Source organism: Salvelinus sp. IW2-2015, unplaced genomic scaffold, assembly GCF_002910315.2.
Source record: "Salvelinus sp. IW2-2015 unplaced genomic scaffold, ASM291031v2 Un_scaffold2396, whole genome shotgun sequence".
Taxonomy (NCBI): Eukaryota; Metazoa; Chordata; class Actinopteri; order Salmoniformes; family Salmonidae; genus Salvelinus; species Salvelinus sp. IW2-2015.
Window position 1 is genome coordinate 1,316 of NW_019943718.1, and position 24,983 is coordinate 26,298.

At 44.2% G+C, this 24,983-nt stretch overlaps 1 pseudogene; it reads left to right on the forward strand.

The window, feature by feature from the left end:
- Nucleotides 1-3,819: 3,819 nt before the first annotated feature.
- The window catches only part of LOC112073861 (RNA helicase aquarius-like), a 105,867-nt pseudogene continuing 84,703 nt past the window's right edge, over nucleotides 3,820-24,983 (forward strand).

Genomic DNA, 24,983 nt, shown 5'->3' on the forward strand with positions numbered 1-24,983 from the left:
CGATAAGGACACTGAGTTCTTAAAGCAATCAGGCCAGTTTGATTGCCTCTAAATCTGAATATCACGCGCACGAAACAAGGTGATATGTTCACAAGTCTTGTGCTTGAGTCACCGAGAGAGATTCTGTATATAAAAGGGTTTTGTGGATGATATGGATAGAGATAGGTCGCTTCTGATAAAGTCAAATACAATTATCAAGAGAGCTTCTTCGATCAGCGTGTACACGCCACCTGCAACTGTTGGACGCATTCGAGAGGAAACAACGAAGAGACTTTGAATTGTAGAAGTGTGCACCAGAGAGTATTATGCGCCTTCCTTGATTATGCGAACCCATAAGAGATTTAAACGCATATACTCCATTCAACAACATCTTCTAGCCCGCTTAACTATAGCTAATCAACAGTTCATATCTACACACAACATTAATTTGATCTATAAACACACATGCTCCAGTTGAATCTGATCTCGCATATCTCTCTGAACGTTTGTATGTTCTTTTCATAAGATCAATCAGTTTTATGATTCATTTCTATTTCTTATTGCGCGAGATAAACACAGAATGACATTGTTCTAAGTGCAGAGGGCAACCGGAACTGACATAATATACCTTTAATACCACCCGCATATGAAAACGGATATTGGTTGGAAATTACCAGGAATATAGTTCATTTTCCCAACTTCTGATGTTACCCCAGAACTCTATGTTAACCCATGGGTTTTCCTTAGTCACAGTCAGTTATAGTTGGGGAGAGAAGAAACAAAAGGGAAAGAGGTTATTTATGACGTCCGTAAACCCTACCCCCAACCCAACGTCATGCAATGGGAACACGGCGGTGGTCAAGATGGACGACAGTGACAAAACCCTGGGTTAGATAGTAACTGGGCAGGGAACACGAGGCGGGTGGTATAAAAAACAAGGAATGAGCATATGCGACAGCTGCAACAACATCCTTGTGTATGGAACGGGAGTACGTGAGCAATATTTGAGCTAATGGGACATTATCAACAAGCGCACGGATGTTGGATTCTCATGATGTTCATCGAACGTAAATGTAGTACAATCACAACTGTGAGTTCTGTATGACTCATAAGGTAAAAAACACTAGATCTACGGGAATATTCCGGGAGAGCGAAGTTAGATATTCAAACAGCAGAGGACACGAACTACCGTTTGAACATTAATTAAAATACGCCTGCTGAGGGCCATAGATGGAGAAACTGAGGTGAAAGGTGAATACCAGCGGGGCTCGTTACCCAAATTGGTGGATCTCGAAAATGGAGGATAGCATGGAATATACTACTCGAGTGTTTAGAACTACTAGGACGTTGCGCACACTTTACGAGTAAAACGCTTCACGAAGATGTCAGGACGCTTGTACTTGTTGAGTCTCTAGCAATATGATGGTAACGCAACTCTTATGTTGACTAGATAGTCTACCAAATATGCTAATAACGGTCCTCGTGATGATACATGTACTAAGCTAAAGCGGTCTACGGGAACTATAACCGCCTAGGATGCAGGAGTCAATAGATTGCGCCAATCGCACAGATGTCCTGGGACAAAATAATCTTCTCGCGCAATGCCTTAAAGAGAGGCTTGGTAAATACTGCGCACTTATGGAGAGAAAAGTCAATTCCCGTGCGGTCGCTACTAGAGTAATATTGGGCATTTGTGACCCGTACACCAGCGTAGGTACACTTAGTCACCCTGTTAGCGGATGAGTTGCATGTTTAATAACATAGTAGGATAACTTGGGAAAAAACCTAAGGTGCGGTGACAAATAAACCACCTAGTACGGTTGAAGCTAGATGCGGAGAAAAGAAACACTGATAGAGGAATAGACGAAATAATTAGGCATCTGGCATAGGAGAGCAACCACTGGCTTGCGCTTGCGCTATCTTTCAAAAATATTCAGATGGGGATAATATGGACGGTGAACTCCAGAGACTAATACTCTGTCAACGAGAGTGTTCCATGAGATAGTAAAACTATGCGAGAGGTGTAACACTGGGGTATACAACAAAGATATGTGCGTATCGCTGTACAGTAGAAAAAACAATGAAACAATGAGTGTATATTTGTTGATTAGTATCACCCATATTCACACCCATGCAGTATGTGGAACATTCTGATTGCTGAGTATGATAAATATAGATCGGATTATACTTCTTCGACTTGATTGAACAAAGTTCCACTCCATTTCTTTTAATGCCTCCTCGTGACGTAGCGCTTTATGATGCAGTCTAATGGTACAGCAGGTTTGTTGTAAACTCTGCCTATACTATCCTTGGGCCGGTGTTATAATCCCAACGTACGTGATTCTCCTCATCTCTCTATAATGATGAAAATAAAATCTCTTAGCTGTATATAATTGCGTATTGGGTATTCAAAGTAAAGGAGCAGGAGAGTACATTGCATGGGACCGTGCTAGATGAGTAAGCACATCTATAAGTAAGTTGTGCGCGCATACAAATAACAGGGAGCGCTGACTAACCATAATCCTCTAGGGTCTATACAAGTAAAGTTCTAGGGTATTATACTATAAGTGTCATATCGTGAATCCGATCGGTTGGCAGGAATGCAAACGTAGTAATGTGGACTCGAGTACCCGTTCAAGAACGAAGACTTTAGACTCCACTTGCGGATATATCTCATCGGCATCGAGTAAGTAAAATGTCGCAGTAGAGGAGATATATCCGTATATACGCCATTGTTTGATGGTCCGAGCCGGTGTAGACCATATGACATGGGCAGCCTCAGTACAGACTTAAAGAGAAAACCATATAAGTATTGGCGCGGTTAGCGGACTGGAAAACTGATCAGAGCAAGGAGGAGGTATAGCACGCGCAGAGTAAACAAGAGGACAAGACACGGACTAAAAACCTGGGTTAGAATGGTAACTGGCAGGGAAAACACGCGGTGTAACAAGGAAGGACGCACACGTGAGAAAACCCTGGTTATAGATGGTAACTGGCAGGGAACACGGCGCGGGTGTAACAAGATGGACGAACAGTGAAAAACGCCTGGATTAGATGGTAATCTGGCAGGGAACAGCGGATCGGCGGTGTATAGAAAATGGGATCGATCAGTGACAAAACCACTGGGTTAGATAGTAAAACTGGCAGAGGACACGGGACGGTGAAAACAAATGAGGACGACAGTGACAAAAACCCTCGGGTATTTAGATGGTAACTGCCAGGGAACGGAGCGGTGGTACAACAAAGATGGACGACAGTGACAATACCACTGGGTTAGAATGTAACTGGCAAGGGAACACGGCGGTTAAACAGACATGGACGACAGGACGACAGTGACAAAACCCTGGGTTAGATGGTAACTGGCAGGGAACACGGCGGTGTAACAAGATGGACGACAGTGACAAAACCCTGGGTTAGATGGTAACTAGCAGGGAACACGCAGTATAACAGGATTAGCTTAGCATGGCGGCTAGTGACTGACTGATCACATATAAGACACAGGGATTATGTAGACTTCTGCATCATATTTGGCACACAACCATCATTGATGCTACAACATTTAGGCCCCTGACCTAAAAAAAAACAGCCTGCAGGCTCACTGAAGAGATACAAGCCAAACTGTATGAGAGAGATGGTCTCTAATAAGGGGGTTGTCATGACTGACGGTGAAGTAGTGTGATGCGTCTGACATGATTAATTTACGAACTTTGTTTTTAATACCACTGTTTAGTGAGTGAGGGGAGAGTAAGAGTGGGGGGATGGTCCATTCACCCAATGTCTTTCTTTCTCTCTCTCCAGCTCTCTTTCTGTCTCTCTTTCTTCCCTCTCGCACACTAACAGGTGTCTCGTCATGAGAGACGAATCTCCCAGATCGAGCAACTTAACCAGATGCCTCTTTAGCCAACGGAGGAGATGATCTGGATGAGAACATAGTCCTGAATGAGTACTATTCTGGTGAAGGTGTCTGTCTACTGTGTCTCCGCGCAAACTCATCTCGCACACACACACACTCCCTGCTGTGTTATCCCACACCACAGAGGCAGTGAGCTGGCACCCTCTTGATGGGCAATCCTCTTTAGGCTAGCAGGGGCACCTTCACAGGCTAAAATGCCTACAAGCCCTGTAATCCCATTGAAATCCAAGAGCCTATCGACGTCTATAAGGCTATCTTAACTGTTTTAGCCTGACAAGAGATTACAGGTGTAAATTAGCTTTCTAGTCTACTCTGCCGCTGTTATATCAAAGGGATTGTCCCTGTCACATAGCCACATTGTTCCTGGTCAGGGAAAACTCGGGGTCCTGTTTATGTTACACTGAAATAGGTAGGTAATAGATCTATACCAATGACATCAATTTCAGAGGATTTTTTTGTCATATCTCTCTGTTTAATCCTTGTGTTCCAGTTTGTCTGGCTCTTCCTAAACGGAACCTGCAGTTCCTGACCCTCCACGACTGCCTGCTGAGAAACTTCAACCTGTTCCGTCTGGAGTCCACCTACGAGATCAGACATGACGTGGGGGACGTTGTGACTCGCATGAAACCATGGTGAGCAGAGAACACACACCTATAACTGATAGTAAGAAAATGTTCCCACATTTCTGTTTACTGAGAATGTATCATTTTTGTCTCACTCATAACTCAATTTCTATGACATTTCCAGGCGCTCGTAGTATGATAGTGTGGTGTTTGTGGGTTGACCTGCTGTCTTGTCTTCTGTTAGGCAGTCAGAGTGTGGTGTTTGGGGGCCAGCCAGGATGTCTCAGACATCACAGCCTTCTCCATCGTGGAGGTGGCTAAGCCATCCCTGTCAACCTCAACGTACGAGACCACATCAAACACGAGTGGGAAGGCACATGGCTGGGCCATCTCTCTATCCCCTGCTCTCCCTCTCTCTTCTCTACCTTTCAGCATTCCCTCTATATACCGTCTAGTTTTCTTTCTTTTGTTCTCCTTTTCTCATGCACTCTGTCTCCCTCCCTCTCTCTTCGTGGATCCCACTCCCTCCCAGTAATAAAGCCTTTATGTCTCCATGAAGTCTGTCTATCCAGACCATCTGTCCATACCTGCTGTACCTTGACCTGTGACCCCCCCTCTAGCCTTGTATCTGCCTGTAGACATGTTGTTTCCTACCAGCCCTGATCACTTAGCTTCAGTGTTTTATTTCCTCATCTTCTCCCAACGGGTGCAGCAGGGCTGCTGTAGATAATGTTAACAGTGTGGTGTCATCCTCCCTGGCATTGATTTACTGTTTTACCATGAACATATCAAACCATATAACACTGGCTGACTGTAGCTACCAAGAGATTATATACACGGAGTGTACAAAACATTAGGAACATCTTCCTAATAATGAGTTGCACCCCCTTTTGCCCTCAGAACAGCCTCAATTTGTCGGGGCATGGACTACAAGGTGTCATAAACATTCCAGATAGGCATGTTGACCAATGCTTCCTCCAGTTGTCAAGTGGATGTCCTTTGGGTGGTGGAACATTCTTGATACACACGGGAAACTGTTGAGCGTGAAAAACCCAGTAGTGTTGCACTTCTTGACACACTCAAACCGGTGCGCCTGACACCTACTACCATACCCCATTCAAAGGCACTTCAATCTTTTGTCTTCCCATTCACCATTTAAATGGCATACACATACAATCCATGTCTCAAGACTTAAAAATCCTTCTTTAACCTGTCTCCTCTTCATCTACACTGATTGAAGTGGATTTAACAGGTGACATCAATAACAGATCATAGCTTTCACCTAGAGTCACCTGGTCAGTCTGTCATAGAAAGAGCAGGTGTTCCTAATGTTTTTACTCAGTGTAAGTGTAACGGATGTGAAATGGCTAGCTAGTTAGCGGGTACGCGCTAGTAGCGTTTCAATCAGTTACGTCACTTGCTCTGAGACTTAAGGAGGTTGCCCCTTGCTCTGCAAGGGCCGTGGCCTTTGTGGAGCGATGGGTAACGATGCTTCGTGGGCGACTGGTTGATGTGTGCAGAGGTCCCTGGTTCCGCCCCGTGTCGGGCGAGGGACGCCGTAAAGTTATACTGTTACATGATGCTGTTGACCCGGATCACTGGTTGCTGCGGAAAAGGAGGAGGTTGAAAGGGGGTGAGTGTAACGGATGTGAAATGGCTAGCTAGTTAGCGGGTACCGCTAGTAGCGTTTCAATCAGTTACGTCACTTGCTCTGAGACTAAGTAGGGTTCCCCTTGCTCTGCAAGGCCGCGGCTTTTGTGGAGCATGGTAACGCGCTTCGTGGGTGAATGTTGTTGATGTGGCAGAAGGTCCCTGGTTCGCGCCCGTGTCGGGGCGAGGGGACGGTCTAAAGTTATACTGTTACATAAGTTCTAGCAAAGAGTAATGCTTCAAAAAATAAGCTAGTAAGAGATGTGGAAAATGCTTTGCTCGTCAATTAGTGGATTGATTATTTTTTTAATCTGTAGATTTACTAAAGGAGTCTGCTCTTCAACACATAGTGCAGGAGGATGGCTCAATGTCAGGATAGTCTAGTACTACCAGAATCCCCCTCCCTTTCTCTCCCACCTCCACACCTCTTTTACGGGTTCGCATTCTCCTTTTTGTCTTTCAGTTGAGAGGTGTGTGATGTGATTCTCCCTGCCTGCCTCCCTCATCACCCCTCTCCTCCCCATTGTATAATTAGAGCTTCATGTTTTAAAGATCAGCCGAGCGCTGACAGGGAGTTTTCGCTCTCCTTCTCCCAGGGCTGCGGAAGCACGACGTTTGCTTTCTGGTCACGGTGTTGCCCAATCTGTCCTTCGGCACGCGCCTCGACTGGCGCCAGCCCTTTGTGGAGCAGACAGGCCTGGCCTACGTGAGTGGCTGCGAGGTGCAGGGCATGCTGGACGACAAGGACCGCGTCATCGAGGAAGGTAGGCTGGTACACACGTGGACATCTGTACACACACAGGCGTACACACACACACAAAGAAGTGCATGCATATACATACATTTCCCACCGTCACACACAGACACCCACACCCCACCTATACACACTCACAAACTCATGTCACACACCATTCTCCTCATCCTCCTCCGACCCCTTAACCTCCAGCCCTTGAGGTCTAGTGGGGTTGTCATGGTGACACTCAGAGACCTGACCTGTTCGCATTAACGTTCCATTAACCTTAGGGAAACCCATCACACCTGAATGCCTCTCAGTGTTTTATTTATTTGATTTTACTGTGGTAGAAAGGCATGACGGGCATTTTATATGACGGGCATCTCTAGACTCCAGAATACCTTGACAGCCATAGTCTCAAATCCATCCTTTTGAACCTGTGACTGGGCTTGCCATGGTTTATGGCAAATCCCACTGTACCTTCTCCGCTATGTAATCTGGTTTCCGAGCTGGTCATGGGTTCACCTCAGCCACGCTCAATGTCCTAAACGATATCATAACCGCCATCGATAAAATATAAAAGTACTGTGCAGCCGTATTCATCGACCTGGCCAAGGCTTTCGACTCTGTCAATCACCGCATTCTTATCGGCAGACTCAACAGCCTTGTTTCTCAAATGACTGCCTCACTTGGTTCACCAACTACTTCTCAGATAGAGTTCAGTGTGTCAAATCGGAGGGCCTGTTGTCTGGACCTCTGGAAGTCTCTATGGGGGTGCCACAGGGTTCAATTCTCGGGCCGACTCTTTTCTCTGTATATATCAATGATGTCGCTCTTGCTGCTGGGGATTCTCTGATCCACCTCTACGCAGACGACACCATTCTGTATAATTCTGGCCCTTCTTTGGACACTGTGTTAACAAACCTCCAGACGAGCTTCAATGCCATATAACGCTCCTTCCGTTGCCTCCAACTGCTCTTAAATGCAAGTAAAACTAAATGCATGCTTTTCAACCAATCGCTGCCCGCACCCGCCCGCCCGTCTAGCACCACTACTCTGGACGGTTCTGACTTAGAATATGTGGACAACTACAAATACCTAGGTGTCTGGTTAGACTGTAAACTCTCCACAGCCTATCTGTAAATAGCCCACCCAAATACCTCATTCCCATATTGTTATTTATTTTTTTGCTCCTTTGCACCCCAGTATCTCTACTTGCACATCTATCACTGCAGTGTTAATGCTAAATTGTAATTATTTCGCCACTATGGCCTATTTATTGCCTTACCCCCCTAATCTTACTACATTTGCACACACTGTATTTAGACGTTTCTATTGTGTTATTGACTGTACGTTTGTTTATCCCATGTGTAACTCTGTGTGTTTTTGTTGCACTGCTTTGCTTTATCTTTGCCATTCCGCAGTTGTAAATGAGAACTTGTTCTCAACTGGCCTACCTAGTAAAATAAAAAGATAATTTCCCCTGTGGTTTGGCTTTCAAATGAGACTTTCAGACATACCTCTCAATGTGGATCCCAAGGTCAGTTTTGCATTTCCCCTGCCATTGTAGGTGGGTTAGCTGGTCCTAGCTCTGTAGGTGGGTTAGCTGGTCCTAGGTCTGTAGGTGGGTTAGCTGGTCCTAGATCTGTATGGGTTAGCTGGTCCTACTGTAGATATGTATGGGTTAGCTGGTCCTAGATCTATTGGGGGGTTCAGCTGGTCCTAGATCTGTATGGGTTAGCTGGTCCTAGATCGGTAGGTGGTTTAGCAAGTCTTAGATCTGTAGGGGGGTCAGCTGGTCCTAGATCTGTAGGGGGTCAGCTGGTCCTAGATCTGTAGGTGGGTTAGCTGGTCCTTGATCTGTAGGTGGGTTAGCTGGTCCTTGATCTGTAGGTGGGTTAGCTGGTCCTAGATATGTTGGTGGGTTAGCTAGTCCTTGATCTGTAGGTGGGTTAGCTGGTCCTTGATCTGTAGGTGGGTTAGCTGGTCCTGGATATGTAGGTGGGTTAGCTGGTCCTGGATATGTAGGTGGGTTAGCTGGTTCTAGATCTGTAGGGGGTTAGCTGGTCCTTGATCTGTAGGTGAGTTAGCTGGTCCTGGATATGTAGGTGGGTTAGCTGGTCCTTGATCTGTAGGTGGGTTAGCTGGTCCTTGATCTGTAGGTGGGTTAGCTGGTCCTGGATATGTAGGTGGATTAGCTGGTTCTGGATCTGTAGGTGGGTTAGCTGGTTCTAGATCTGTAGGTGGGTTAGCTGGTCCTAGATCTGTAGGAGGGCTAGCTGGTCCTAGATCTGCGCCTACAACAACTTGTACCCAGAATATTCCTCTTCCATCAGCAGAGCTCAGAGGCGTTTATTGGAGTGGATATAATATCAGGTTAACCTCCAGACATGGTATCCTAAGGGTTCCTTCCCCCTGTGTGAACATGTGGCAGTGTGTACCTCTACCAAAGCACTATGTCCCCTCACTTCTCCTCTCCATATTCCCACTTTATTAAAAATGTAGAGAGCGGTGCTAACTGGACCAGGGTATATGTAGTAATGAGCCTAGCGCTGTTGTCTAGCGCTGTTTAAACTTTGATGCCCACAGGGTCGAGCCAGAGACGATCATGTCACCTGTATCGCCGGGCGCTTTGTGTGAAGTGGCACCATCATTTCGATGTATTTATTCATCCTCCATTTACTCAGCAACCCCATTGAGATTTAAAATCTATTATATAAGGGGGCTTTTTGGCCTGGCCAAACTTACTATAAGCTGTGAAACTAGGTAAAGTAAAGCTGGAATGAGCTTAAAGATACAAACACCTCAATCTGCTTTTGGCTACTTTTCTCTACTATCTGCCTGGCTACCTACCCACCTGCCTCACTACCTGCCTGCTTAGCTCTTCACAGACACCTGTCCTCAGCCCTTTATCCCAGTGGGTTTAGTGCCCTTCTTCAACACACTCATCCGTCAATCGCACCACACTCGTTTTAGTAAAGCGGATTTAAAGGAAACGCATGGGACAGGAACCACCTGGCTTGAGATTCACCACCAGGGCACTGCACAATGGCATCATGCAAGAACCCCATTTTAAATGTTTGTGAAACGCGAGACTCACACACAGGCGCATCAGAGGCTTCCAATGGGAATCAGTCTAATGCCTCTGGCCTGTGTGTGTGAGAGGCATGAGAATGTAATGCGTCTTGGTGATGAAATGGGAGATGCGTTGTCTGGACCAGGATTTGAGAGCTTAGCTGTCTTGGGGACCAGGGAAGATGCCCTGGTATTTATGAAATTAGAGGCATACGATGTCTTCTAAAATGGGCTGGCTTTTTTGGGGGGGGATCTGGCCAATGTAGGTAATGTTTCTCTAATTTATTTTGTCTCTCTTGCTCCCTCTTTTGCACTCTCTATCACTCTCTGTATGTTCGTGTCCTTGGTTGTTACATAAGCAATGAACCCTCGTGTTGGTGCTAGCAAGCAGGCTAGGTAGTGCTATATATAACATTTTATTTGTCACATACACATGGTTAGCAGATGTTAATGTGAGGGTAGCGACATACTTGTGCTTCTAGTTCCGACCATGCAGTAATATCTAACAAGTAATCTAACAATTTCACCACAACTACCTTATACACACAAGTGTAAAGGAATGAATAAGAATATGTACATAAAAAAATATATGGATGAGTGATGGCCAAACGGCATAGGCAAGATGCGGTAGATGGTATAGAGTACAGTATATACATATGAGATGAGTAATGTAGGGTATGTAAACATTATATAAAGTGGCATTGTTTAAAGTGGCAAGTGATACATTTATTACATCCAATTTTTTATTATTAAAGTGGCTAGAGATTTGAGTTAGTATGTTGGCAGCAGCAACTCAATGTTAGTGATGGCTGTTTAACAGTCTGATGGCCTTGAGATAGAAGCTGTTCTTCAGTCTCTTGGTCCCAGCTTTGATGCACCTGTACTGACCTTGACTTTGGATGATAGCTGGGTGAACAGGCAGTGGCTCAGGTGGTTGTTGTACTTGATGATCTTTTTGGCCTTCCTGTGACATCGGGTGGTGTAGGTGTCCTGGAGGGCAGGTAGTTTGCCCTTGGTGATGTGTTGTGCAGACCTCACTACCCTTTGGAGAGCCTTACGGTTATGGGCGGAGCAGTTGCCGTACCAGGTGGTGATACAGCTCGACAGGATGCTCTCGATTGTGCATCTGTAAAAGTTTGAGTGTTTTTGGTGACAATCCGAATTTCTTCAGCCTCCTGAGGTTGAAGAGGCGCTGCTGCGCCTTCTTCACCACGCTGTCTGTGTGGGTGGACCATTTCAGTTTGTCCGTGATGTGTAAGCCGAGGAACTTAAAACTTTCCACCTTCTCCACTACTGTCCCGTCGATGTGGATAGGGGGGTGCTCCCTCTGCTGTTTCCTGAAGTCCACAATCATCTCCTTTGTTTTGTTGACGTTGAGTGTGAGGTTATTTTCCTGACACCACACTGCGAGGGCCCTCACCTCCTCCCTGTAGGCCGTCTCGTTGTTGTTGGTAATCAAGCCTACCACTGTAGTGTCATCTGCAAACTTCATGATTGAGTTGGAGGCGTGCATGGCCACTTAGTCATGGGTGAACAGGGAGTACAGGAGAGGGCTTAGAACACACCCTTGTGGGGCCCCAGTGTAGAGGATCAGCGGGGGGGAGATGTTGTTTCCTACTCTCACCATTTAGGGGCGGCCCGTCAGGAAGTCCAGGACCCAGTTGCACAGGGCGGGGTCGAGACCAAGGGTCTCGAGCTTAATGACGAGTTTGGAGGGTACTATGGTGTTAAATGCTGAGCTGTAGTTGATGAACAGCATTCTTACATAGGTATTCCTCTTGTCCAGATGGGTTAGGGCAGTGTGATTGCGATTGCGTCGTCTGTGGACCTATTTGGGCGGTATGCAAATTGGAGTGGGTCTAGCATATCAGGTAGGGTGGAGGTGATATGGTCCTTGACTAGTCTCTAAAAGCACTTCGTGATGACGGAAGTGAGTGTTACAGGGCGATAGTAATTTAGCTCAGTTACCTTAGGTTTCTTGGGAACAGGAACAATGGTGGCCCTCTTGAAGCATGTGGGAACAGCAGCCTGGGATAAGGATTGATTGAATATGTCCGTAAACACACCAACCAGCTGGTGTGCACATGCTCTGAGGACACGGCTAGGGATACCGTCTGGGCCGGCAGCCTTGCGAGGGTTAACACGTTTAAATGTTTTACTCACGTTGGCTGCAGTGAAGGAGAGCCCGCATGTTTTGGTTGCGGACCGTGTCGGTGGCACTGTATTGTCCTCAAAGCAAGCAAAGAAGTTGTTTAGTTTGTCTGGGAGGAAGACATCGTGGTCCGCAAATGGGCTGGTTTTCTTTTTGTAGTCCGTGATTGACTTTAGACCCTGCAACATAACTCTCGTGTCTGAGCCGTTGATTTGCGACTCTACTTTGTCTCTATACTGACGCTTAGCTTGTTTGATTGCCTTGCTGAGGGAATAGCTACACTGTTTGTATTCGGTCATGATCCCGGTCACCTTGCCCTGATTTAAAAGCAGTGGTTCGCGCTTTCAGTTTTGAGTGAATGCTGCCATCAATCCACGGTTTCTGGTTGGGGAAGGTTTTAGTAGTCGCTGTGGTTACAACATCACTGATGCACTTGCCTATAAACTTGCACACCAAATCAGCATATTCATCAATGTTTATGTCCGACGCTATGCGGAACATATCCCAGTCCACGTGATTGTAGCAATCTTGAAGTGTGGAATCCGATTGGTCGGACCAGCGTTGAACAGACCTGAGCATGGGCGTTTCCATTTTTAGTTTCTGTCTATAGGCTGGGAGCAACAGAATGGAATTGTGGTCAGATTTTCCATAAGGAGGGCGTGGGAGGGCTTTGTATGCTTCGCGAAAGTTAGAGTAACAATGATCCAAGGTTTTGCCAGCCCGGGTCGTGCATTCGATATGCTGATAAAATTTAGGGAGCCTTGTTTTCAGATTAGCCTTGTTAAAATCCCCAGCTACAATAAATGCAGACTCAGGATATGTGGTTTTCAGTTTACATAGAGTCCAATGGAGTTCTTTCAGGGCCGTCGATGTGTCTGCTTGTGGGGGGATATACACGACTGTGATTATAATCGAAGAGAATTCTTTTGGTAGATAATGCGGTCGGCTTTTGATTGTAAGGAATTCTAGGTCAGATGAACAAAAGGACTTGAGTTCCTGTATGTTGTTATGATCACACCACGTCTCGTTAATCATAAGGCATACACCCCCGCCCTTCTTACCAGAGAGATGTTTGTTTCTGTTGGCGCGATGTGTGAAGAACCAGGTGGCTGTACCAACTCTGATAACGTATACCGAGTGAGCTATATTCCCGTGAAACAAAGAACGTTACAATCTCTGATGTCTCTCTGGAAGGCAACCCTTGCTCGGATTTCGTCTACCTTGTTGTCAAGAGACTGGACATTGGCGAGTAGTATGCTCGGGAGCGCTGCGCGATGTACCCGTCTACGGAGCATGACCCAAAGACCGCTCCGTCTGCCCCTTCTGCGGCGCCGGCTGGGATCCGATCCATTGTCCTGGGTGGTGGACCAAACAGAGGATCCGCTTCGGGAAAGTCGTATTCCTGGTCGAAATATTGGTGAGTTGACGTTGCTCTTATATCCAATAGTTCCTCGGCTGTATGTAATAAAACTTAAGATTTCCTGTGGTAACAATGTTAGAAATAATACGAGAACGCGAAGCGAGGCGGCCATCTCTGTCGGCGCCGGAAGTGTATCAACAGCCAATCCAGTAGGGGCTGAAAACTATAGTGAACTTCGATTTGGTCAATCACAACATGATGTCGCAGAGTATTGAATAAAGTTCAGCTTATTCCAACTTTGGTCATTCCCTGTTCAAGTCCCTCACCCATGCTCGCATCGCCCAACGGTCGCATTGCTCAACGGTCGCATCGCCCAACGGTCGCATCGCCCAACGGTCGCATCGCCCAACGGTCCCCCCGCCCACTTTGCGTCCTTCATGAATGCACTTCCGTTGTTTCATCACCCCCAACTTTCTATGTTGGTCTCTTGTGGAAACGTAGGATAACAGATTCTGCTTTGCATTCCCCCCAAACCATATAACACTTGCTGACTGTAGATACCGAGAGATTATATACACTGAGTGTGTAAAACATTAGGAACCCCTTCCTAATATTGAGTTGCACCCCCCTTTGCCCTCAGAAAAGCCTCAATTCGTCGGGGCATAGACTACAAGGTGTTGTAAGCATTCCACAGGGGTGTTGGCCCATGCTTCCCGCAGATGTGACAAGTTGGCTGGATGTCCTTTTGGGAGGTGAACCATTCTTGATATCAACGGGAAACTGTTAAGTGTGAAAAACCCAGCTGTTTTGCTGGCACCTACTACCATACCCTGTTCAAAGGCACTTTGATAACAATATTTTGTTTTGCACATTCACCCTCTGAATGGCACACACATACAATCCATGTCTCAAGGCTTGAAAATCCTTCTTTAAACGGTCTCCTCCCCTTCATCTACGCTGATTTGAAGTGGATTTAACAGGTGACATCAATAAAGGATCATAGCTTTCACCTGGTCAGTCTGTCATGGAAAGGGCAGGTGTTCCTAATGTGTTGTACAGTCGGTGTAAGTAGTTCTTCAAAAATGCTTAAAACAATAATTGAATGAGGACTAAAATCAATAGCTTTAAATATTAAACCTTTAAAATGAACAATAATGTCATATTTATGTTGAATTAACTTTTTTTCTACTATCCTATTCCTGCTGGAAATGAACAGGTACAATTTTTGCGTTTGTGAAATCTTTACCATAGTGTACTACAATATCCATTTGTTGTCTCTCTCCTATTCCCCAGGCCTTGAACAGGACGTTCAGAGTGTGGCTGGACCCTAACCAGTACCAGTAGGACATGACCGACAGCATCCCGAACGGCACTGAGGACCACTATGAGTCCTTCAACATCATCATGAGACCCAAACCCAAGGAGAACAACTTCAAGGCTAGTGGGGGGGTCTGTATTACTGCTCATTAAACATGACCCAGTTTGGTATTTACACTCCCTCTCTCTATATCCCTACCTCCATCCCTTCTTCCTTTTCATACTACCTCTCACCTTCCACCCATCCTTTGCTTCCTCCCTCTTTCCCTTCCCTCATTCCTCCATTTATTTGAGCACAGCCCCCAGGCCTTGGTTTTTCCTACTCCACCCACCCCTTGGTGATCAATCACTGACTGGTCCCGCTGGGTCTGGGAGCTGAGAGCCTTGGGATGATCCAGGATTACCACCAGCTTTAAGGCCCCTGATCCCCCCCCACTGACCCCAGACAGAGGCCCTTGTGGCTGAGCGTGACCTTCCCTTCGTCTCTCTAGGCATCCATCTCTGGAGGCATGCCTGTAGTACGATGCTGCGCTACCGGAGGAGGCTGCTGCTGGCAGAGATGGCTAAGGGCGCAAGTTATCTTGGAAATGGAAATGTAGCCGCTAACTATCTTGGTTTTATTTTTTGTTTCTCAGTGTGCTACCTGTCCCAGACCTGCTCTTTTCAACTCTCTAGAGACAGCAGGAGCTGTAGAGATACTCTTAATGATCGGCTATGAAAAGCCAACTGACATTTACTCCTGAGGTGCTGACTTGCTGCACCCTTGACAACTACTGTGATTATTATTATTTGACCATGCTGGTCATTTATGAACATTTGAACATCTTGGCCATGTTCTGTTATAATCTCCACCCGGCACGCCAGGAAGAGGACTGCCACCCCTCATAGCCTGGTTCCTCTCTAGGTTTCTTCCTAGGTTTTGGCCTTTCTAGGGAGTTTTTCCTAGCCACTGTGCTTCTACACCTGCATTGCTTGCTGTTTGGGCGTTTTAGCGGCTGGGTTTCTGTTACAGCACTTTGAGATATCAGCTGATGATAAGAAGGGCTATATAAATACATTTGATTTGATTTAACCCTTTAAAGAGCTTGAAAGAATGTGTGTTTTACATGTTGAGTGTAATTTCAGACCCTTGCTGTCAATTTCATGTGCAAACAAGCTAGCTGCACAATTTATTGAATGTAGTACATTGGAATTGCATTGAGTGTACAAAACATATACATTGAGTGTACAAAACATTACGAACACTAATATTGAGTTGCACCCCCTTTTTTGCCTTCAGAACAGCCTCAATTCATCAGGCGTGGACTCTACAAGTTCCACAAGGTTGACTCCAATGCTTCCCACAGTTGTCCATGTTGGCTGGATGTCCCTTGGTTGGGTGGACCATTCATGATACACAACGGGAAACTGTTAGAATGGAAAAACCCCAGCACCATTCTTGACACACTCAAACCAGTGCACCTGGCACCTACTACCATACCCCATTCAAAGCACTCAATCTTTTGTTTTTGCCCATTCACCCTCTGAATGGCACACACACACAATCCATGTCTCAATTGTCTCAAGGCTTAAAAATCCTTCTTTAACCTGTCTCCTCCCCTTCATTTATACTGATTGAAGTGGATTTAGCAAGTGACATCAGTAAGGGATCATAGCTTTCACCTTGTCAGTCTGTCATGGAAAAAGCAGGTTTTCCTAATGTTTTGTACATTTTCTGTATGTGAAATATTCATATCGCAAGAGATCCATATTTTTGCGTCCTAATATAAATCCATGTTTCCTTTATTATACTATTATTTTATCTTGCTATCTGCAAAATGCGTGTTAGTCTTAGCATGCTGCACATGTCCAATTTATTTTTGCATTAGCCACTAATGCTAACTAGCTAACTGAGAGGGCAAATCTGGCTAGCAAACTGTATAGGTTGATGAGGGGGGGAAAAACGATTTAATCAATTTTAAAATAAGGCTGTAACGTAACAAAGTGGAAAAAGTCAAGGGGTCTGAATACTTTCCGAATGCACTGTATATATCATCATGTTTGTACTATGGCATGTTCTGAATCAGAGAGGAATAACTAAGCATATTCTAAAGTTGTTGTCCTAATATAACACTTATTCAATTGTGCCGCGGGAAACACAGACCAACATTTTGGTTCCTACCCTGTCACAACAAACTCCTCCCTGGCTTTTTAATCTGTTGTTATGCCAAACAACACTGTATTCCAACTATATCATTAGAATAATCCTTATATTTCTATGGTTCCACAGATCACCCAAGTGGTTTGAAAATATTGCAAATCAAATCGCAATCGCAGTAAAAAACACACAATTAAATGTTTTTCCCATATTGTGCAGTCCTAACACAAGCTCATTACTGTCATTTCAAAATTACATCAATGCTTGAAGATATATGTTTTGTTTTACATTTCATGAAATTAAATGAAAAGGAAGATGTTGCTCAATTATTTGACACAGAGGATATTACATAGTTGAACACTCATTAAAATGTGATTGACATGTAGGCAAGTCCCTCTTTTCACATTTGATCAGATTTTGGTACATATTAAAACTTCTTAAGGCTAGGGGGCAGTATTTGGAAGTTTGGATGACTGAGGTTCCCAACGTTTACTGCCTGTTACTCAGGCCCAGAAGCTAGGATATGCATATGCATGGTAGTATTGGATAGAAAACACTCTAAAGTTTCTAAAACGGTTAAAATAATCTCTGAGTATAACAGAACTGATATGGCAGGCAAAAACCCGAGGACAAACCATCCAGAAAAAAAAATGTTCACCCCACCATTGATTCCTATGTCTGTCATTTTTAATATGAAAGCAATACCTCCCAGATTGCAGTTCCTAGGGCTTCCACAAGATGTCAACAGTCTTTAGAAAGAGTTTCAGGCTTGTTTTTGGAAAAATTTGCTAGAATCTGTAGTTTTTCTAAGTGGCTCCCATTTTGGCTGTAGTGTTTGTTACGTGTTCCGGTGAATGCGCATACTTTGTTGTTTATCTCCGGTAATGACAATAACTATTCTCCGTGTTACATTTGATCGTTTATTTACGTATTAGGGTACCTGAGGTTTGATTATAAACGTTGTTTGACTTGTTTGGAGAAGTTTATTGGTAACGTTTTGGATTCATTTTGTATGCATTTTGAAGGAGGGAAACCGGTGGATTATTGAATGAAGCGCGCCAGCTAAACTGAGTTTTTGGGGATATAAAGAAGGACTTTATCAAACAAAACGACCATTTGTGATGTAGCTGGGACCTTTTGGAGTGCCAACAGAAGAAGATCTTCAAAGGTAAGTGATTTATTTTATCGCTATTTCTGACTTTCGTGGCGCATCTGCCTGGTTGGAAAATGTTTTTAATGCTTTTGTGTGCTGGGCGCTGTGCTCAGATAATTGCATGGTGTGCTTTCGCCGTAAAGCCTTTTTGAAATCTGACACAGCGGCTGGATTAACAAGAAGTTAAGCTTTTAACTGATGTATGACACTTGTATTTTCATGAATGTTTCATATTGCTATTTCTGTAATTTGAATTTCGCGCTCTGCAATTTCACCGGATGTTGTCAAATCGATCCCGGTAACGGGATTCGAGCCACAAGGGATCCCTAAGGTTAACCATTTTTATATCTGATCATTTTCTCCACCCCCTATGTTTTGTTCGATAAAGTTCATATTTATATCCAAAAACCTCAGTTTACATTGGCGCCATGTTCAGAAATTGCAGAGAGCCACGTCAAATAAAATAAATACTCATCATAAACTTTGATGAAAGATACATGTTTTACATAGAATTAAAGATACACTTGTTCTTAATGCAACCGCTGTGTCACATTTCAAAAAGCTTTACGGCAAAAGCACAATATTCAATAATCTGAAAACAGCGTTCAGCCACAAAAGGAAGCCATACAGTTACTAGAAATGTTAAATTATTAAATTAAATTATTAGAAATATTTAACTTTCATAAAATCACAAGTGCAATACACCAAAATAAAGCTTAACTTCTTGTTAATCCAGCCGCCGTGTCAGATTTCAAAAAGGCTTTACGGCGAAAGAAAACCATACGATTATCTGAGGACAGCGCCTCATCATACAAATCCTTTTCAACCAGAGAGGTGCGACACGAAAGTCAGAAATAACGATATAATTCATGCCTTACCTTTGAAGATCTTCTGGTCCTTTTGTTAGATAAATTCCTTCGTTATATCCCCAAAAGATCAATTTATTTGGCGCGTTTGATTCAGAAATACACAGGTTAAAACTCGCCCAACATGACTATAAATTATCTAATAAGTTACCTGTAAACTTGGTCCAAACATTTCAAACAACTTTCCTAATCCAACTTTAGGTATCCTAAAATGTAAATAATCGATAAAATTTAAGCCGGAATATACTGTGTTCAATAGTGGATAAAATCAAAGTGGATTAGCCTCAGAAATCTAGTTTCCCATAAAAAAACAATTGAAAACACAGTGAACTCAACAACAACAAAAAATTCCTGGATGGTTTGTCCTCGGGGTTTCGCCTGCCAAATAAGTTATGTTATACTCACAGACATTAATGCAAATTAATTACTTAAAAATTATACAATGTGATTTTCTGGATTTTTGTTTTAGATTCCGTCTCTCACAGTTGAAGTGTACCTATGATAAAAATGACAGACCTCTACATGCTTTGTAAGTAGGAAACCCTGCAAAATCGGCAGTGTATCAAATACTTGTTCTCCCCACTGTATATATAAAAACAAATACAAATATATACTTGGAGTCAAAGTATCGAAATATTGTTGAAAACAGCTCTTGTTTTGCTTCTCAAGTTTTCAACATGTTCCTTAAAATCCTCTAACCATGAGTGATAACTTTGTGTGTTTGAACAGAAATACCATCCAGTTTACACCAACTCAGATTGAGGCCATCCATGCTGGGATGCAGCCTGGACCCACTATGGTAAGAACATTTACTGTTGATGATATTGATTTTCATAATTTAAGATGTGGTCAAGATCAAACATCTTGTCTGGTAAAAAATAAATAAAAACAATGTGACTACTCATATCTAGCCACCTGAGTAAACCAAGGCAATAGACGGACAGCATTAAAAGTTTGAGCCACAGCTGAAGTCTCCTATCCATTGGCTCGTTAGTTAAACTGTACTTTTCAATCACTCATAGCCCGGAGCGGGTTGTTGGCTACCTATGACAGGTGTATTATTGGGCCTGGCTTCTTGAAGAGCTGAGGATTTGTAACTACTCTTCCTGACGCAGGGGACTGGCTAGGACCTTCCCCCAGACACTAGTAATGTGGAGTTATTTGGCGTTCCATTCCTCCTCACTCCTGCAGATCTCAGTCAGGCCCTCTTAGTGAATTACTGCCCTGAAAGGCCCTCCACTAAATTAAATTGGTGCGGAGAGGCGCAACACATGCTGCACGCTACATATCAGCACACACACACACACACACCACACCACTGTGAGTTTCACATCACACGACACACAACACACACACACAGCTGGTGTATTACGACACACAATACCCACACACAACGACACAACAGTTTTGCACAGAGGTGTACACACTTGTAACATTTTTGACATTGAGCATCGTGCCTCAAACACATCCCTCATGCCACAGAAACATTCTGTTGTGATTTGTGGGTTGTGGTGTACATATCACGCACACCATCACAGCATCACATCACATCTACACAATGCACACATGCACACACCATCACAATCATTCACACATCACGTCACTACACGACACACATGCAACAAGGCTGCCTCGCAAAACACACAGCCTCATTCATCCACGAAACACACACAGTCACTAACACACACACATGGGCGTCCGCATCTACAGAAGCACCATAATCTCACGTAACACACACACACACACACACTCCTCCATTGCTCTGATGGAACTGCGATCCTGCCTGGTGACTCGTAGCTGCAGAGGATCTGTCTGTTATTTATTGGGTGACTGCTGGGGAGTAAATATGGCAGCATGGCTATCAGCACAGTCGTAAAACAACTCTACACACACACACACACACAACCACTCACTGCATGTGTCGGAACATCATTAGCAGCCAGGCAGCCTCCCAGTCCCACTTCTCCTATCGTCTTGAGCTGTTTATATGTGTAATTCTGTGTTTGGGTCTGTAGTGTATAAAGTGGACTGGCTTTTATGTGATTACCTGAGGTGTGACGTAGCTAAATGAATATACATCAAGTAAACTCCATTCCAAGTTTTAGCCTCAACTAGTCTGTGAGCACCTTCTGCCCTGAAAAGCCCGATGAAAATGGAAATAAAAATAGTTTTTTGAGTCTTTCCAACTTGGAGTGTGGGTTTTTCTAGACAAGACCAAGACCTCACAGCCTTAACTAGACCCAATGTTTCTCTAAAGCTTTAACTAGACCCAATTTCTCGTACTTACAGCCTTAACTAGACCCAATGACCTCTACAGCCTTAACTAGACCCAATGACCTCTACAGCCTTAACTAGACCCAATGACCTCTACAGCCTTAATAGACCCAATGACCTCTACAGCCTTAACTAGACCCAATGACCTCTACAGCCTTAACTAGACCAATGCCCTCACCCAGCTCAACCCTACACCCCAATGACCCATAGACGTAACTAGACCCAATGACCCCTGCAGCCCTAACTAGACCCAATGACCCTGCAGCTAACTAGACCCAATGACCCCTCAGCCCAACTAGACCCAATGACACCCTATAGCCCTAACTAGACCCAATGACCCCTACCGGCCTAACAGACCCAATGACCCTACAGCCTAACTAGATCCAACTGGACCTCTAAGCCTTAATCGCTGGTGACACTGTCTGTGATTTATTTAGAATTCAAGTCACACTTAACCAGCATGGCTACCACAGCATTCTGCAGCGATACGCCATCTCATCTGGTTTGCGGTTAGTGGGACTATCATTTGTTTTTCAACAGGACAATGACCCAACACACCTCCAGGCTGTGTAACGCTATTTGACCAAGAAGGAGTATGCTTTATCAGATGTCCTGGCCTCTACAATCACCCGATCTCAACCCAATTGAGATGGTTTGGGATGAGTTGGACCACAGAGTGAAGGAAAAGCAGCCAACAAGTGCTCAGCATATGTGGAAACTCCTTCAAGGCTATTGGAAAAGCATTCCAGGAGAAGCTGGTTGAGAGAATGCCAAGAGTGTGCAAAGTTGTCATTAAGGCAAAGGGTGGCTACTTTGAAAAATCTAAAATATATTCTTACACTTTTTTAGTTACCACTTTATTCCATATGTGTTATTTCATAGTTCTGATGTCTTGTAGAAAATAGTAAAAGAAAAGAAAAACCCTTGAATGACTAGGTATGTCCGAAACTTTTGACTGGAACTGTATATACAAAGGTATGTGGACACCCCTTCAAATTAGTGGGTTCGGCTATTTCAGCCACTCCCGTTGCTGACATGTGTATAAATCGAGAACTCCGTAGCCAAACATTGGCAGTAGAATGGCCTTACTGAAGATCTGTGACTTTCATTGTGGCACCGTAATAGGATGCCACCTTTCCAACAAGTCAGTGCGTCAAATTTCTGCCTTGCTAGAGCTGCCACGGTCAACTGTAAGTGATGCTGCCACGGTCAACAACGGCTCAGCCGGGAAGTGGTAGCAAGCTCACAGAATGGGACCGCCGGGTGCTGATGCACGTAGCACAAATATTGTCCTCAGTTGCAACACTCACTACTGAGTTCCAAAATGCCTCTGGAAGCAACGTCAGCACAAGAACTGTTCGTTGGGAGCTTCATGAAATGGGTTTCCATAGCCAAGCAGCTGCACACAAGCCTAAGATCACCATGCGCAATGCCAAGCGTCGGCTGGAGTGGTATGAAGCTCGCCGCCATTGGACTCTGAAGTAGTGGAAGCGCATTCTCTGGAGTGATGAATCATTTTTCACCATTTGGTAGTCCGACGGACGAATCTGGGTTTGGCGGATGCCAGGAGAACACTACCTGCCCCAATGCATAGTGCCAACTGTAACGTTTGGTGGATGAGTAATAATGGTCTGGTGCTGTTTTTCATGGTTGGGGCTAGGCCCCTTAGTTCCAGTGAAGGGAAATCTTTGAATTGGAACGCCGACTGCAAGCCAGGCCTAATCACCCAACATCTTTGCCCGACCTCACTAATGCTGTTGGTGCTGAATGGAGGCAAGTCCCCGCAACAAAGTTCCAACATCTAGGGGTAAGCCTTTCCAGAGGAGTGGAGGCTGTTATAGCAGCAAAGGGGGACTAACTCCAAATTGTATTGCCCATGATTTTGGAATGACATGTTCAAAATATGTAGAGTTATATAATATAACTTGTGCTATTTTTTTCATGACTTTATGAACCACCTCAAATGTGTTATTTATTATTGTCAGTCTGCGTTAAAGACCAAAATAGAGCCCTTGGTCTAAAATAGTTCCAACTTCATTAAATATTTATTCAGTGCTCATGCAGCGGCCGTTTTCACTAGCTCTGATCTTGCTGTCAGAATAACTAACTATAGCTTTGAGATCCAGGCTATATAAGTACAAATCTCAGTTAACACAGAACCAAAGGCTTGCGTAAGTGGTCAGATGCTTGATTAAGTTCTTGGTCCATAAGTGTTAAGAGAAGAGAGAGAACGAGGATCGGAACCGGAACGTAGAACTCCACACTTTCTCTTTACGGGTAAGTCTATGGGCCAAATTTCCCCTCCCCATCCGCAATTCGAAAGATACGTGCAAAATCATGATTTGTGCGTATAACCAGTGATGGAAAAACCCAAGAACCGGAGCTAATGCTGCTCATTATCTCACGCATCCCGCATCTACGGTACCATTTATGAAGTCTGTCCATGAGAGATATATCAGTATAAACATCCATGAGGATGATTAGCCTCAGGCCATACGTCAGAGCAGAAGCCTCAAGGAGTCTGCAGATACGTATTCTTTATCCACTGGAAACCATCTTGTCAATGGAAACCACAACAAATAGGCCTAGTGATACAAAATATACAGTACATGGGTAGATTCAGTTGTGTTTATTAAATGGGCAGATATTGCTGTAAAATTCGATTCTGGCCCTACCTACCCTTAGCTCACTGAAGGATTCAGATATGGTAATCTTCTGTTTAAAAACAGACCAGTTTTCTCCTGTTTCGTGCCAACTGAACACAGGCCCTTGTTGCGTAGAGCAGAGCCAGTGAGAATGGCGTGAGTTTGAAGAATGTGGAGTGGATGTGACGGCTCTGGAATAGCACCATTGCATTCTGCAGATCAGCTAAAGCTAGCTACAGTACCAGGACGAGAGGCTGTCTACAACATGCACGCTGACTGAATCAACATTCACCCTTTCTTCCTTCCTTCCGGTCCAATGACGAGGAAGGAGAAACCTGGGGTAACTAATTAACACTGTACTGTATAGGCAATGGGATGAAAAATTATTATCTTTTCTCAATGGTCAACCAAGGCTAGTTTACAGTGACATTAATATACATTACATTGCCTTTTAATGAATAAATAAAAAATTATATAAATCCCCCCCTTAATTAGATATTGAAATACTGTGTATATGAAAGACAGAGGTATATAGAGCGCTTCTGTGGAAGTTGAAAGCACTTTATGACTAAATGGGTTAGTTCTGTCTCTCTCTCTTTGGCAGTCTCCTGGGACGGGAGAGCAGAGGGCTGCTTTTGTGACGAGGGAAACAAGTTCACCACTTTTTAATTTGATCGTCATCAGCAGGTGTAGTTCTGTTAAAGTTTCACTCTGAGACACGCGCACACAGCACAGCAGTGTCTGGGTGACATCGAAGATAGCATGGCCAGGTTCGTCTTTCTGGTTTGTTGTGGCGGCACACCGGGACGCCTGACTAGACAAAAGATGGCTCGGGTTTCTGTATTTTTGTCTTTTTCAGTTTGTTGAAAAGCAAACTATTGTGTTTGTTTTACACTCTTTGTTTGACAATGTAATTTGTGAGCTTTGTATTTATTCAATATCAATCATTGTAACAAGTGTAGGTAACTTATGTCTTGTTTAAAAATATGGAAATTAAATATTTTTTTTATGTGAATATTTTAAGCCATTGAAACTGACAACTTTATAATGACCAATGCAGCTCCAATTCCTGTTATACCTTGTCAATGTTATTACATGTATTAGCGAAGACTGCAATTTGGTCCTTCTGGCTATTAGCTTCCATCGTCTCAGCAACCAAAACTATT